At 36.2% G+C, this 16,472-nt stretch overlaps 1 long non-coding RNA gene across 1 annotated transcript in view; it reads right to left on the bottom strand.

Annotated features, from left to right (window-relative positions):
- The window catches only part of LOC107651463 (uncharacterized), a 60,233-nt gene extending 44,893 nt beyond the window's left edge, over window positions 1-15,340 (bottom strand). The window contains exons 1-2 of the long non-coding RNA XR_001628402.2: window positions 15,109-15,340; window positions 9,210-9,317 (exon numbers count right to left, since the gene is read on the bottom strand). This is a non-coding gene — a long non-coding RNA (uncharacterized LOC107651463). The remainder of the gene's footprint in view (window positions 1-9,209; window positions 9,318-15,108) is intronic.
- Window positions 15,341-16,472: the final 1,132 nt, after the last annotated feature.

The following is a 16,472-nucleotide window of genomic DNA, read 5'->3' on the forward strand; positions in this document are numbered from 1 at the left end:
AACCCTTTTTATAGACACACTATGAGCTAGATTTTTATGTTCTTGTATTCACTTCTACTCCCAGATTTTTTTCACTAGCTTCAGAAAAGGTCTTCATCATGCTGAAAGGGCAACATTTTCTCATATTCTTTAAATTCAAAGAATTCTATACTTTTTTTAAGATTGTGTATTGGTTTGTGCTTTATTTTATGATTAAGTGAAAGTGAAGTGGTTAGGATGGAGTAAGGAAACCTTGATATGAATAATTGAAAGAAATAAACTAAAAATGAAAAACAAATCTATATAGATATATCAAAGTTATTTAATGATTAAAACATAAGCAGGGGTGACTTTTTATTAGTTAAAAGTAGAGTTTTTTTTTGGTATTTTTTCCTTTAGAGATAGTAATAGATATATATTTAGGGCCCCTGAATTTATAATCATTGGGATAATTTTCATGATGGTCTAAAGCATTTATTAAGCAGAGTGAATCATTAACACATTAGTACAGGGTGTGTTTTTATATGTAGATATCTATCACTGATTGACACTAACAAGTTCATGATTCAAGCTATACACAGATCCAGTGGTCACCTTATGTTCACCAAGAGTAGAGACAAAAAAAAACCAAAAACCTGACCAAATGAAAAAATAAAAAAAAAATCATCACTTCATTATTATTGCAATTTTTAAAGAGAAAATTCTTCTTCCTTCTCTTACCCCCCCCCCTTTTTTGAGCAATGGACATCAAATACATAAAGGATAAAATACTAGGGGTATAAGATAAAGGCTTTTTCATGTCTTATGTTAGATGATTTAGCCACTGCACACTGGCATGGGATGAGGTGCTTCATAACCAAGAGAGTTCCCGATACCTGGAAAACTTAAAGTAAAGGCTAGATAAGTCCTTTGTTGGCAGTGTTGTAGAGGAGATTCCTGTTGAGGTGCACTTCAGGCTAGATAGCCTCATGGGTCCTTTCCCACTCTGAGATGTTGTAATTTTAAGCAGCCCTTGGGGGACTTCTCTAGAACTCTAATTGTGTTCTGACCTTGGCTACACAGTGTGCATGCCAAGATGGATTGAAGATGTGTTCATTTAGATTCAGTTCAGTTTCACTACTTCTAAGTAATCTTTATTACGATTTGACTGAATAAAAATCAGTTTGTGGTCAGATTCTGTGAGGAACAATAAGAAATGTATTCAGCACCATAAGTATGTTTTCTTCCCTCTAACATATTCATTGAATACTTATTATGTGTAAAATGCTGTGATATGTGATACAATATATACAAAGAAGAGTAATACAAAGCCACTGCCTTTAAGGAATTTTGAATCTTGGAGAAGGACTAAGCTATGCCCATAAATAATTGTAATATGTAATATGTCATAATATGACATGATATAACATGATATTTTTACATCCACTATCACATACTATATAATTTGTTATGCTATTTATGTGACATTACTAAAATGATGTGCAATGTGTAATATATATATATAAAATTATATAAATGATCTACATTATTTCATTATCAGATAGAATATGATACATTTCATTTAATTAATATATTTGCATAGTGAATAGAGAACTGGCCTCAGAGTCAAGAAGACCTAGGTTTAAGCCATTTCTAACATTTCCTGGTTATGTGACTAGAGAAGGAGGGAAGAAAGTGAACATATATTGGTTAAGTGCTTACAATGTGCTAGGTACTGTGCTGTGTTTGACAAATATTATCTCATTTAATCCTCACAACAATTCTGTGTTATGTTTCCCATTTTATAGTTTAGTTAACTGAGGCAGATGGTGGTTAAGTGACTGGTCCAGGATAACACAGCTAGAATCTGAGGCTAGATTTGAACTCAGATCTTCCTGACTCCAGACACAGCACTATCCATTATACCACCTTGCTTTCTTGGGCAAGTAACTTCATTCACTGTACTCCAGGCAATTCTCTAGTTGCAGGGAAATTGGTGACCTACTTTAGTAGAAGGAAATTCTTCATCTGGAAGTTTCTTATACAATTAGGTTCAGTCCCTATATTTATCCTTATCCCTAATCCTAATATTCATATATATGTATACACACCTATATATTTATATTTTATTTATTTTAATATAAATTTAAGCATATATACATATGTAACAATACATATTGTATAATAAATACAATCTACTCTTATGCAATTATCTAAGTGGTGACATAAGTCATATAAACAAACTGCTGAAGCAGTTCAGAGGAAGAAATGAATATTTTTTTTTTATCAGAAGAAAGGAAAGTAGCCTGTTACAATGTAATGAAACCTCAGAGCTATAGTATGGAGAACCTGGATTCAGATCCCCTATTGTTGGGTCTCAGTTTCTTCCGGATGAAGAATTCTCTGACAATATGTATCCTGGGGCAGAATGAGGAAAATTTTAGTTGTTGTTTTTTTTTAAAGGAGTCCTCAGCTCTGCCTTTGGTAACATCAGTGTTGGTAACTGACAGTTTCTAGTTGTTTGATTTTGAGTAGAGGCAGTAAACTTCATAACCAAGCTTCATCCAGCATAAGAAATTTCCCTGAAGGTTCCATTTTGAGGGGACAGTTTTCGATTTTGCACAGTATAGTATCCCCACTGGTGTGGTGATGTGAATTGCTAGGCTGGAAAATCACATGAACCAGATTCAGGGAAATAAGTTTTTGTTTATTTATGGTGTTTAGACACTTTGGTCTAAGCTGAATCCTTTACTGCCAGGTCAGAGATGCTGCCACACCCCTGGTATTTGATTTTTGATGGAGATATAGCCTTGGATCCCACTAGGAAGGGACATAATAATAACTAACATTTATGTAGTGCTTTATTTTTTATAGGAAGCTTTAACTTTGATATCCCATTTAATATCATTTTACCTATACAAAATCCCTTTTTGGTAGATTCTTTTATTTCATAGATGAGGAAACTGAGGCTGAAGGAGCTTAAATGACTAAACGAGTTAACGAATGTGTGGAAGATCAATGAAAGGCCATGTAATAGAAGATTAATATGATCATAGTTCAGTCCTGAAAAATAGTCTCAGGAATGCAAAAGCTCAGAAAGAAGCCATAAATAACAAACAAAAAAAAGATTTTGGTTTCCTTTTTTTAAAGCTCAATTGAGTTTAAAAAAGATCAAAGAAGTAAAGAAGGGACAGGACTTTTGTTTGCCATTATGGTAGCAAAGACACACCAGAGATGCTTATTTTTGTTGCTGTTTTCTCTGCAAAAGAGAATGATCTTTATGGTGTAAATTACAGAGGAAAAATTACTAATACTGAAGAGAAGCAAGTCGATCATATAAGAGCATCTAGTGGTCCTTGATGAATTAATGTTCTATGGTCTTGAAGGAACTGGTGAATATAATTACTGGGTCACTGTCACAGATATTTGAAAAATCATGGAAAATGGTAGAGATTCCAAAAGATCAAAAAAGGACAAATATTCTTATATTCAAAAAAGGAAAGAGAACAAAGTTTGGTAACTATATGTAGGCCAGTGAACTTGTTTTTGAATTCTGGGACAATTCTACGATAATTATTAGAAGTGGCTGACAAACAAATAGAAAGGGAAAATAGTGATTACTAAGGTCACATGTGACTTTATCCACAGTAGGTTGTATCAGCCAAATCTCATTTCTTCTTTGACTATTTTACTAGACTAATATATAAGGAAAATGCTATAGATATACTTTATCTATATTTTAGCAATGTCTTTGATAAAATATCTCATACAATTCTTGTGGAGAAGATAGGGTGATATGCATTAGTGGTTGGTTGGCTGACCAGACTCAAAGACTATTTGTTGGTGTTAGATTTTTTCAACATGGCAGGAGGAATATCTCTGTGGAATACCTTAGTAGTCTGTGTTTTGGCCCAGTGTGACTCACCAAACCAGAGATGGAACACTCATCAAATTTGTAGATGACACAAAGCTTGATGGAATAGCTAATAGTGGATGACAAAGATTTTGCCAGGCTAGATCACTGGGTTGGATTTTATTAAGAAGAAATTCAGTATGGATAAATATGAAGTCTTGCTCCTAGCTACAAAAATTTAGCTTTGCAAATATAAAAGATAGAAATTATGGATTGATAGTTGTCCTGGATAAAATAGATTTAACAACTTTAGTGGGTGACAAGCTTCTCAGCAATATGATGTGGCAGACAAAAGCTAATTCAATGTTGGGTTGCATTAAGGGTGGAGGAGCAAAATTTCTAGGAATTGGGAGGTGTAGTTTGAGAGAGAGAGAGAGAGAGTGGATTAGATAAAAAGTGACAGCACCACACAGATATAATAGTTAATACAGCTTTATTGCTGTTCACAAGGGAAGTAGGAGAACAGGTGCCAATGGAGAACAGTCTTGAGGGTAGAATATAGTGGGATGACTTCAGACATGCAATGTTATTCACATTTTGGTGGAAGACCCAGCCCCTAATCAGGGTTGCAATATATGGAGAGTTTTGAATAAAGAATCAAATTGGTACTAAAAGAAGATTGCCCATTATCCCTGGAGGAAAAGTCTATACCAGTGAAATGTGGGTAATTTCCAAATAGACTTATAAGGAACGAGGTTTAAGGGGCAAAGATCATGAAACTTAAACTGTGACATGCAAGCAAAAGACTGAATGTGGGGTCTCTAGGTTTATTACTCTTATTATACAAGTAACCTGAGAGGTTGAGGCCATATTAGTCAACCCAATTTTTAAATAATATTTTATTTTTTCCCTATTTCAATGTAAAAATGATTTTTTAACATTCATTTTTAATTTTTGAGTTCTACATTCTCTCCCTTTTTCTTCCCCCCTTTACTGCTTTTCACCCCCCTGAGACTGTAAGCAATCTGTTATAGATTTTCCATGTGAAATAATACAAAACATTTTCCCATATTAGACTTTTTGTGGAAGAGATCTCAAATGAAAAAAAAAGAAGAAAATGAAATATAGTATGTTTCAAAATGCATTCACACTCCATCAAGCTCTTTCTCAGAGGTCAGGTGGAATTTTTCATCATGAGTCTTTGGGATTGTCAGGCCTTCTAGGATGTATGCATTTACCCTTTATTGTCTCTTCTAAGTGGCAGTGAAAGAACAGCTTCAAGGTGCTCCTCTAATTTCTTTCTTCTCTTCCTTCTGGATAGTCTGTAGAATGACAGTTCCTTGGTTTCATTCTAAAACTCTTCTCTTCTGGCTAGCCAAGAAAAGGTATTATTGTCTGACCATAATTTTTATCCCCTTGCTGTAGTCACCTAGAGTTATGTTGAGCTTGGATGGAGACCTGGCTCAAAGAGATCTTTGTCTCTTTCCAATGAGTTGGGAAGCCAATATGACCTTGAATCCAGGTATGCAGACTGAAGTCAACTTAGCCACCTCCTTTCCAGGAATAATTATGTTTTTTAGAACTATTGATATAGATTTAGTCATTATTTAGGAATCCTCTTTGGTAGCTTTATGTGACACAATTAATAAAAATTCTCTTAATACTAAATTTTTATGTTTGTATGTTAGCTAGAAAGTTTTACTAATAATCCATATGTTGGTAATTCTCCTTTAATACCTTTCTTTCTTGAGAAGAAGTATTTACTTATTTTGTAGGAGTCAGCTTCCAAGGAGATATGTGTCTAAGAATACCAAAGCTTCTAGGACCCCTACCCTAAAAGAGATATGGCATATATAAAATTCAGTAACAAATGATGGAAATTCCATTTCACCCCTTTTCTATCTGGCTTGCTAAGATAGAATAGAACCTACACAGATATGCCACATCTCACTCTTCTGAACCTGTGATATATATGCTTAGAGTACTTAGCACACACTATCATGTATTGTAATTATTTTGATAGATGCCTTAATTACCTTTATTAGTAGTTTGTTAGATCCTTGAAGGCAGTGTCAATGTTTTATATGTCTTTATATTTATATATACATATATATATTTATATATATACTCTATATTTATATTTCTTGCCATCTTCATTTAAGTGCCTAACACATTGCTTCACACATATTAGGCCTTTAATAAAAGTTTATTGAATGAATGAAGACAAAATGAATATGATGGAACTCAGCATGTAGAAGGAATTAAAAGGCTATATTTCCATCATGCTTAATGATAAATAAGTATTTATATAGTAAAATATTTATATATATAATCAGAGATTTAAGTAAATGGATACAACTCAGAATGAATGTAGAGAATTTGGGGGAAGATTAAAATTGTTGGGAGTGGGTTGGCACAGGTTCTTTGAGAAATGGTATAGGCATTGGAGTTATTTAGCTTGGAAAAGAAAAGGTACAAATGGAGGAAATTGGAAGAGTGGAAAGTAATAGATTTGATAACATAATTTTGATTAGTCCTTTTCCATCAGAAGATGAAAGTGTGTTTCAAAGGTTTGTCACAAATTGAGGTGGGGGAAACTTTACACTTGAGGGACACTGGAGTAAAGTTAGGCACAGAAATCTCCATTTCCTTGAGATTTATGTCTTAGAGTTTGAGTTCTGATGGTTTCCTATGGGTAAAGGTTATGAATCTCTGCAGAATTTTAACTTAATATATTAAATTGATATAGTGTTCTACAGTTTACAAAGCACTTTTATTTGATCTTATTTGATACTTACAAGTAACCCATGAGGTAGGGCAGTTATCATCCTCATTTTAGAGAGAAGGCTACTGAGGCATAGAGATTATGTGTAGTTATGTTTAAAGTCACATAGTTGGAGAGGTGATGGATCCAGGACTCAGATCTAGGTTGCTAGGTCTCCTAGCCTAGTGCTCTTTCCACTATATCATATTCTTTGGAAACAAATAGAGAAATTACTTTGCCTCTTAAGATAGCTTCCAGTCTAGTAACTATTGGTGTTATAGACAGGGAACTGAAATTGGAATCAGGAATCTCCAGGTAAAAGACCCACTTTAGACACTTCTCTAGTGAAATGATATTTATTTATAAGCAAAATAAAAATTTTACCAAAATTAAATACTGTACACTTATTAAAAACCTTGGAAGGTCAAATTTTGTGTAGTCAATCAATTTGAATCCAATTGTTGAGAGTTCCTAGATTTTTAATTCCCCCCCAAAAGACTGACAGTATACATTTCCAGGATTACCAATTTATTCTTCTTACCTAGTGCTTAAATGCCTTAAAATCTCCCAAGAAATGGCCCTATCTCCCCTGGTGTGTTTCTTTACTTCAAAAGAAGATGCAAAGAGGAGTATTGAGTAAGGTGGCCTAACTGCACAGTGTGAGTTGTCCGAACTCTCTGGCAGAAGCTGCCTGGGCAAACAGGAAACTAAGAATTTCAAGTGCTACCAAGGGACTAAAAATGGGATTAATAAGAAACAGATAAAAACTATAGTCTTTAATTATACTCTTTCAAAGGGAGCTCTAGCCGACTTTCCCCTAAGGTTGCCATCAAAAGAGATGTTGCCTGCTATTTAAGTCTATGGGTAAAAGTATAATTTTTTTGCCAGTATATCATCTTTGGCCATTTTGCTTAAAAGAAGAAAAGAAAGATGTGTATGACTGTTTTAATCTTGAAAAAGGTTTCATTTTTCTGGCCTAGATTTTCTCCATCTGTAAAGCTGTCTATACTCTTTCTCATTTCATTCCCTTCCCCTTCAAATCTTCTTCTCTTGACTCCATTTTTCTCCAATTCTGAAGGTTTACAAGGGAAGAGTGGATAAAGTGCAGGCCTTGAGGTCAGGGAGATTTGAATTAGAATCTTCCCTGGAGCTGGAAAATCAACTAGCTGAACCTAAGCAAGAACCCTTTGTTTTTTAGAATTATTTTTGTTTCCTGGGTTACTCTAATACCACGACTGTCCCAATTCCAGAACTATCATTAACTGCCCTTAGGCAGGGAATTAATGTATACTCAGGAGTCCTAGTGTGATCTTAGTATAACAATGTGCAGATCCTGGAAGCAGTTTCTCACAAGACTATTGTGGACTCCCTTATCCTGCTATGGTCTGAAAATCCATCTTGCTTGAGTCTCTAGCTGTAACCCTTCTCTGATCTGAAAATTAAATTTTTAGGGAACCCCAACCCAATCCCAGAAAGCATATCTAATGGGGTGTCACAGAGTCATGTGTCTTAATATGCCATCATGGCAGGTGAGATTCTTGACTAGTGGAAGTCAAAGGATGTGATAACCTGTTGGACTGATAGGAAATCCTGACTAATTAGAAAATCTTAGGGGAAGGGTTTAGACTGAACTTAAAAGACAAGCTCATGAAGCAGGCTGGCTCTCTTGCCATTTTTTGCTTATGGAAGAAGCTATTTCACTGGTGAGGTATCCTGACCCTTATCTATGTAAGTCATCTCTGGTGCAGCAGGGACCAAGTTGGGCTGGGAATCCAGGAACTCAGGGTCTTTGGTTTCTGTTCTTCCAGAACTCAAGCCCACTGCTTGGCTAGTCATAATTTGTTTGGACCAACCATGTGGTTAGCTGGGTCTTCTGGCTACCACTTGTGAAATGGACCAAGGCTCATTGGGAATCTAGGACCCATTGAAGCAGATTGGCCAGAGATTTTGGGTAGTGGTAATATCTTTTTCTGCTTTTTCTGCTTTATGCTTTGGAGGAGGGGTCAGTTCCAGATCCAGTGAAGGCATGAAAGTGAAGTTGGGGGTGGCAGCTGGGTAGCTCAGTGGATTGAGAGTCAGGCCCAGAGTTGGGAGGTCCTGGGTTCAAATCTGGCTTCAGACACTTCCCAACTGTGTGACCCTGGGCAAGTCACTTGACCCCCATTGTCTAGCCCTTACCACTCTTCTGCCTTGGAACCAATACACAGTATTGATTCCAAGATGGAAGGTAAGGGTTTAAAAAAAAGCAAAGTTGGCAGCATACCCTAGTACCCTTCTCTTGTTGCCCTTGTTTTCCCTTCTATACGCTCTGGTTATCTTCTATTAAATTATATAATTTTCTCTTAAATATACTGATCAAAACAGACTATTGATTTCAACATTGACTCTCCTCTCCAATTCTTCTGCAAAACTTCTTTGGACTCAGCAGTGGTTTCCAACAATTAACTTTCTGTTCCTCAAAGCAAGTTATTTTCATAGTTGACAAACCAACCATCCACTTGAGGTGGTTTTAAGTACTCAAAGGCTAGCTTCTTATGGAGGGTTGCTCCTGTCCCCATATTTGGGCATAATTAATCATGAGCCTTTTGAATTTAAACATAGAAAATGCATTACATTCTAACAGGAGTTTCTTACCTATTAGATGCAGGCAAGTAAGGATCTGTCATTGAGCTCACTTTAGGGAGGATCTTCCATAAAAAAATATGAATTACATAATTTCTTCTCCTCATAATGTTTTCCACTCTAGTTTGGGGGGGAGGAGGAGGAAAAAAGAGGAGGATAATTATGCAAAAATATGATACTGATCTTTGAAATTCTCATCCACATTTACTAGAGAATAGTGACTCACTAGAGAATAGTGACTCAAGCTCAAAGTCATTCAATTGCAAAATTAATTAGTCTTTGTTTTTTTTTTAAACTAGAGATTGTTGTTTGGGGCAGCTGGGTGGTACAGTGGATAAAGTGTCAGACCTTGAGTCATAATGACCTGAGTTCAAATTGAACCTCAGACTCTTACTAGATGTATGTCCCTAGACAAGTCACTAAATTTTGTTTACCTCAGTTTTCACAATTGTAAAAAATGAGCTGAAGAAGGAAATGATGAACCACTCTAGTATCTTTGCCAAGAAAACCCCAAATATGGTCACGAAGAGTCAGATGCAACTGAACAGCAATAGCAAAATTTATTTTGTAATCCTAAACCTATTTTTTCTCTGCTAAAGTCCTCCCTCTTGTGACTTTTCCCTTCAAAGTTCAGGCATAGTTCCAAATTACTTTTCAAAATGGTTAGACCAAATTATAGCTCTACCCACAGCATATTAATGTATGAATTTTCCCACGGGCTTTCCAATATATTTCATTTTTCCTATCTTGTCATCTTTGCCAGTTTGGTGAATATGAGGTAGTGTTTCAAAATTGCTTTAATTTTAATTTCTCAAATTAGAATATAAACTCCTTAAGAGCAGGAGTTATCTTTGGCCTCTTTCTGCATCTCCAGTGCTTAGCATGGTGTCTGACTCATAGTAGGCACTTAATAAATGTTAGTTGATTATTTCTGATTTAGAGCATTTTTCATATGGTTATTGTTAAATTGAATTTCTTCATTTGAAAACTGCCTATTTATATTCCCTAGTAATGAACCAAAAACAATTGAAGTGAAAAAAAAAACTTAAAGAAAGATACTCAAAGTAACTTTATCATCCCAAGATACCTCACAGATGAAGCCAAAGGCAAGACAGGTTAAGGAGTACTCACTAAGCACTTACTCAGTGTCCAGCACTGTGCTAAACACTCAGGATACAAATACAATCAAAACTAAAGAAAGCCCTTGCTCTCAAGACATTCTAAGGAGGAATAAAAGGGAGTTGAAAAGTGGTGAGGATGAAGCACCATCAAACAGTATGATGGTGAATTCCAGAGAGTTGGAAGGAAAACAAGGAGGAGAATGAAGAATGACTGGCCTGGTCCCCTCCCCAAAATAGATATTCTGGAGGAACTGGGAGAAAGGGATATGTATAGCAGAAGGATACTCCAGGAAGAGAGAATCACAGGAGCTAGGGGATGTTCCAGGGTGAGAAGGCAATTGTCTTGGGCACAGCAAATAAATCTAAAATGGAACCCATTTTCAGTAACTGTAATCTATTTTCATCCCCAGTAACAGAGGAGAATTTTGACTCTTTTAACAACTCATTCCCTGAAATGCCATCCAAGAAGTAGAAATGGTCGTTATGAATATGAAGTCAAGAAGAGTTGCTAGAAATAGGCCCAGCACAAACTGAGGAAATCTATGTCAGTGATGACACAGTTTTGAAAGCACTGAGGAACTCTATGGCAAGATATTTCTGGGCAGGAAGATACTGAAAGTATAGAGAAATATTCATAGACAACATTAATACCCAAAAGGTATTAAGAGAATCCTGGCTCATCCGTGTACTTATCCATCTTCATAAATTATTAATGATGATCTACTTGGGTACTGATGGCATCCATGATGAAAATATGAGAAGGGAACAGATAGACATTTGCTAACTCTAAAGTAGATTATATCTTTAAAGTCACAACTTTTTTGAAAGGTACAGAGGCTATGAAAATCCTGTTTGTATTTTTTGTTGAGTACAAAAAAACATTTGATTGAATAGAGAACATGAAGCCTTAAATATTCCAAGAAGTGGACTCTAATGCACTTAGTAAGCTCATAATAAATTACCTATAAATAAATTTCCTATAAAATTCCTTGAAAAATGCAAGCCAAGAGATAACTTTGTTTAATATCAATGTCAAGAGACACATAAAATAGCAATTTTTATATTGACCATGATGATTTGCCACTTTCATGAAAGATGACTTGCATGGGGTCCAAAATAAAAGGAGGAGTCCCTGTAGTGGGATAATATTTGTGGGTAATATTATTTTGAATGCATACTATAAAAATTCTAGCTAATTAATTGAATTAAGTGCTAAACTTTAAGGGTCTTCTTAATAAGATCCACAAATATTTATGAGATTAATAAGCATTATATGGGGGGAAAGCAAATGGCAGAAAAATACCAATAGTCCCTATAGACTTTATGACATGTAGTTGGAATGAACAACTCAATGTGTTATTTCAACAGTACATACATTTAGGATAGGACTAAACATCTTTGATGAGTTGGAACACGAAATGAATAGAAATAAGTGATTGGGGATATATATGAGTCAGCAGAAAAGGGACTGAATTTTTAGTCAGTCCATGTGTATAAAAACTGATTTTGAATCATATTAACTATGTGACCATGAACAAGGAATTCAATTTCTCAGTTTCCTCACAAGTAAAATGAATAGTTTGTACCAGATAGTCTTTGAGCTCCCTTGCAGCACTAGACCTGTCATCCTATGACTTGTGTTCAAATCTTGTCTCTGCACTTTTACCTGTGTGACCTTGGGCAAGAGTTACTTTAACCTCTTTCTGTCTTTGTTTCTTCACTTGCAAAATGGAATTGGCTTAAATAATCTCTGAGGTCTTTTTCCTCTCTAAATCTATTGTCCTCCGAGTCTAGCTTTCATTTCAGAAATAGTACAGTGCTTCTAATGACTGTGATCTTTTCAATAATGACCAATGTTTGCAACACAAATTTTTTTGCTGATACCTTTCAATTGTGAATTATGAAACACTGTAGTCTGCAATCTCCAAATTAACTATGCAGTTGACCAAAAAGGCAATGCCTGATGGGAGAATATGAGCTTTTTTATAAGGATTTTTTCTCCATCTTGACAGCTAAATAAAGAACGAGTTAATCATGCCTCTAGCTTCTATCTCATAAAGACTGGGTTCTCATTGTCCAATTTCCAGTTTAAAATTATGTTATAAGTAGGGCAGAAAGTTGACTCAGTGGATAGAGAGCCAGGCCTGGAGAGAAGAAGTCCTGAGTTCCAGTCTGGCCTTGGATACTTCCTAGCTTTTTGACCCTGGGCAAGTCACAACCCTAATTGCCTAGCTCTTCTGATTTGGAGCAAGTACTTAGTATTGATTCTAAGACAGGAGGTAAGGGTATAAAAATTATTTTGTGGGGGGAAGAAATCAGTGTTTAATGATCAGGATTTTTTTTTTAGTTAATACAATTCAACATTTTTTTTGTAGAATAATTTCTTCTGAAATTTTTAGGAGTTTAAAATAAATCACCAAATAATTTTTTCCTTTTTTTTTTTAAAGAATCACTACATTTTATTTGAAAAACTTAATCCCTTTCAAAAGGTTATAAGTCTAATGTCACCAATACAAAAGAATTTCATTCCTAACATATAATTCTTTTTGACTGTTTTGAAGCTAGATTCACAAATTACTGTGCTATAAGGCACAGACTTATGAAGGACATTGTCCTAGGTTCTGAGAGAGATACAAAGATATATAAGATATTAATCCTCCCACAGGGACCTTACAGTTTTGTGAAGGGTATACACAAATATCTATTATAAAACACTATTAAAAAAAAGAGTGACTCTCTACTCTTCCCAGGTTGGAGATGCAGTGGCTTCTTGTAGCCCCAATCCCACTATTAGGCAACATGAGGAATTTGACTTGGGATCATTTGTTCCTCTTAGGCAATCCTGTGTCTGGCCTCTCGCTTTTTTGGAAATCATTATATTTATGCTAGATTTAGCACTGAATGCCCGAATGGATTAGCCCATTGCAACTCAGAGCTCCCAAGAATTAGAAGATAGTTGACTCTTTGGGTAGAACCCTGAGACTAAAGTCAAGAAATCCTGTTGAGTTCGGATCTTGTATCAGATAGTTATAAGCTGTTTGATCATGGGCAAGCTTCTTAACTACTATTTGCCTCAGTTTCCTCAAATGTAAAATGGAGATAATAATAGCATCTACCTAGCAAGGTTGTTGTAAACATCAGATGCAATTTAAGAATATCTTAGCCCAGTGCCTAGCATATAGTAAGGTGCTATGTATATGTTTATTTCCTTCTCCCTTTCTATTCTTCAAACTCAAAAGCTCTGTCAGCCTCTGCTTCCCTGGAAGCAGGAATTATAGATGTCCAATTTAAACTACTCCTTTTGAAATATCTTCTTTGATAGTATCATAAATGATTATGGATTAGAGTAGGCTGGAAAACCATAGAGCATGAGATTGCAGAAGTCTGGGTCAAATATTGGTCTTGGGTTTAGTAAACTGGGTTTTAATCTCTTCTTCATCACTGAATTGTTGGATGAACTTGTTAGGGAAAAGTTTGTGAGATTTTGAAGAAGTTTGAAGGAAATGGCTTCCAGGACAAAGTTACTGCTTTCAAATAAATCACAGGACAAAATAAAAGAGGGCAGAAGGGTTTGAAAACATAAAGTTTTCCAAGCCATTTTCGCTGTTAGCACCTATGCCTACGCAGATACTCGGACTTTGGATGCTTCCACCCATGCTCTGCTCTGGACATGTGGAAATGTGTTTGTGAATCATTGCCAAGGAAAGGCAAGAAAAGCGAACCATCTGGTGTGGGAGGTGCCTGCTGCTTTACTTGTTTGGGAAGCAGGTGGTTTAGCTGCAGGAGGTTACAAGGCTGAGAAGAGAGTGAGAAAGTACAGAATTCTTAGGCTTGATGGACATAGAGGCACTGGAGAACGAGAAAGGAAGCTAAATGAAAAAGGAGACACAATTGCTGGGGGGAGGAGGACTTTCATCTCTTGGCACCTCTTCACAGAGAAAGCTGCAAATAGCATTTATTCCTGGAAGGAAATGAGGTGAAACTTTATGAAGGAGAAGGAAGACTTGAGTGCCATGTAAGATTAATCTGTATGATATTAATAGCTTATATTTTAGTAGCATATTACTGTCTAAAAAGTGATTTTCACATGTGACCTTGCTTGATCTTCACCATCATCTTATGATATATAATTCAAACTTTCAAACTCCAGTAGAATGTAAGCGCCTTGAGGGAAAGGATTCTTTTGTTTTTATCTTGGTACCCTTAGAACTTAGCACTTATATTCCTGTTGAGTGTTGAGATAGGTAATGCAAACATTATGATCCCCATTTTACTGATAAGGAAGCTGAGGCAGAAAGACTTCATAGGATTATAGATTAGGAGTTGGGACTTAAGATGCCAATCTAAACAAATCCTCTAATTTTACTGAGGCCAAGAGAGGCCAAGTGACTTGCTCATGATCACCAGGTTGTAAAGAGCAGAGCCAGGATTCAAATTCAGGCCATTAGACTTAGCCCAATATCTATTGGTTCAGTAACATGCAGCATAACTATGGCCCCAGTTCAGGCCTTCAGTATCTCTTCTTTCCAGGAATGTCATGTTCCAAATCAGAGTAATACAATTCAGGTCCTCCATGAACACAGCTCTTATTGTAAGCACATGCATCATTTTACTGATGACCCTATTTTTCAGAGGCATACCATCAAAAGTATGCAACACAGGTCAAAGGCAAGTATATGTTTGGTAGGAAACCCCCCAAACATTGGAACAGTTTAGAAGCTTTGCCTACTTTCCCCCAAATTCATAGTCCCACCATTTCTTTTCATTTCTCTCTCCTATCTGCCTCTCACCTGTGGCTCCAAGAAGCTGTAGCAGGAGCAGCAGCCACCCCCAGTAAAACCATCTCCACAGTAGGACTAAATGAGGATGAGGGTAACTGACAGATCTCAGACCTGTCAGTGATTTAGGGGATGTCCACTCCAGGCATGTGAAACTTCCCCCAGCAGAATGGGTGAATAAGAACAATTTCTTTCAGCGACTCTGAAGGGAGCTGATGCTGGCACTGTGGAGCACCTATGGCTTGGTCAGGAATGGAAGAAGCCAAGGTCTTCCCCTGCATCCTGGGACATCTCCATTTATGCTGACTTGTATCTTTCCTCTGGACTTTGGTGGCTCTGGGGGAGAGAGGTTGATGACTGAGCAAGTCTGCCTTACTTAAATCTAATGTCCTTCCCGTCAACACATCACCTCAAGAGGTCACTGGCTTGCTTCAAAATGAAGGACAAATAATATATATCTGTCTCTGTTTCTCTCTCTGCTTTTCTTTTTTCTCCATTGGACTGTCAAGTTTCTTCCCTTTTTTCCTTAAAAAAATGCTAAATTCCTATATCTACATAAGAGAGATGAGACAGAATGAAAGATAAGAAGAAGGAAGGTTATAAAGGGAAATCCTGGTTGTTGAGATCTAAAAGAGACCATAGTAACCTTTTTAGTCTCCCTCCTTCATTCTTATGATGAGAAAATAGAAGCCCAGAAAGATTCTGTGAATTGTCTAACATCATACTTCTAGTTAATGCAGAATTGGAATTCGAATCTCAGTCCACTACATTCTTTGTAATGCTTTTCTAACTCTCATAAATATCAGAAATAAAAAAAAAATACGTTGAGGGGCAGGGAGTAAAAGGAAAATATTCTATTTCATAAATACTTTGATTCCCCTCAGTTGCTCTCCCTTAGTATATAGGATCCAGAGCAAGAAGGGACCTCAGAAGTCATCTAGTGCTGTGCTCTCATTTCTTTGACTAGGAATGGTGATCCAAAGAGTTGAAGGGATTTGCTCAAGGTCCTATAGGCCAATGGTATTACACTTGAATAGAAAGAGCTAATAAACTCTACATAAAGCTCCCTGCAGGCCCTGCTGACTTACATACCAAATGCTAATGTTATCTTCATTTTATTATTTTTATTTATTTTACCATTATTTTTCTACTACATTTTTTCTATGTTTTAAAGCACACAAGAATGTTGTAGACAACTCAGGTGGCCCACATACACATGTATGGCACCTGTGACATAAAAGGCATGTCTGGAATTTGAGTCCAGGTCCTCTGATTCCAGTCTCAGTGCTTTACCTACTAGTTTTCTCTTGCAATTGACATCAACCTTTTCTTTTAGGTGAAAACTAGTCAAGTTAGAGAAGTGAATGATGGGTGCT

This window comes from Monodelphis domestica, chromosome 2 (assembly GCF_027887165.1).
Source record: "Monodelphis domestica isolate mMonDom1 chromosome 2, mMonDom1.pri, whole genome shotgun sequence".
NCBI classification, from domain to species: domain Eukaryota; kingdom Metazoa; phylum Chordata; class Mammalia; order Didelphimorphia; family Didelphidae; genus Monodelphis; species Monodelphis domestica.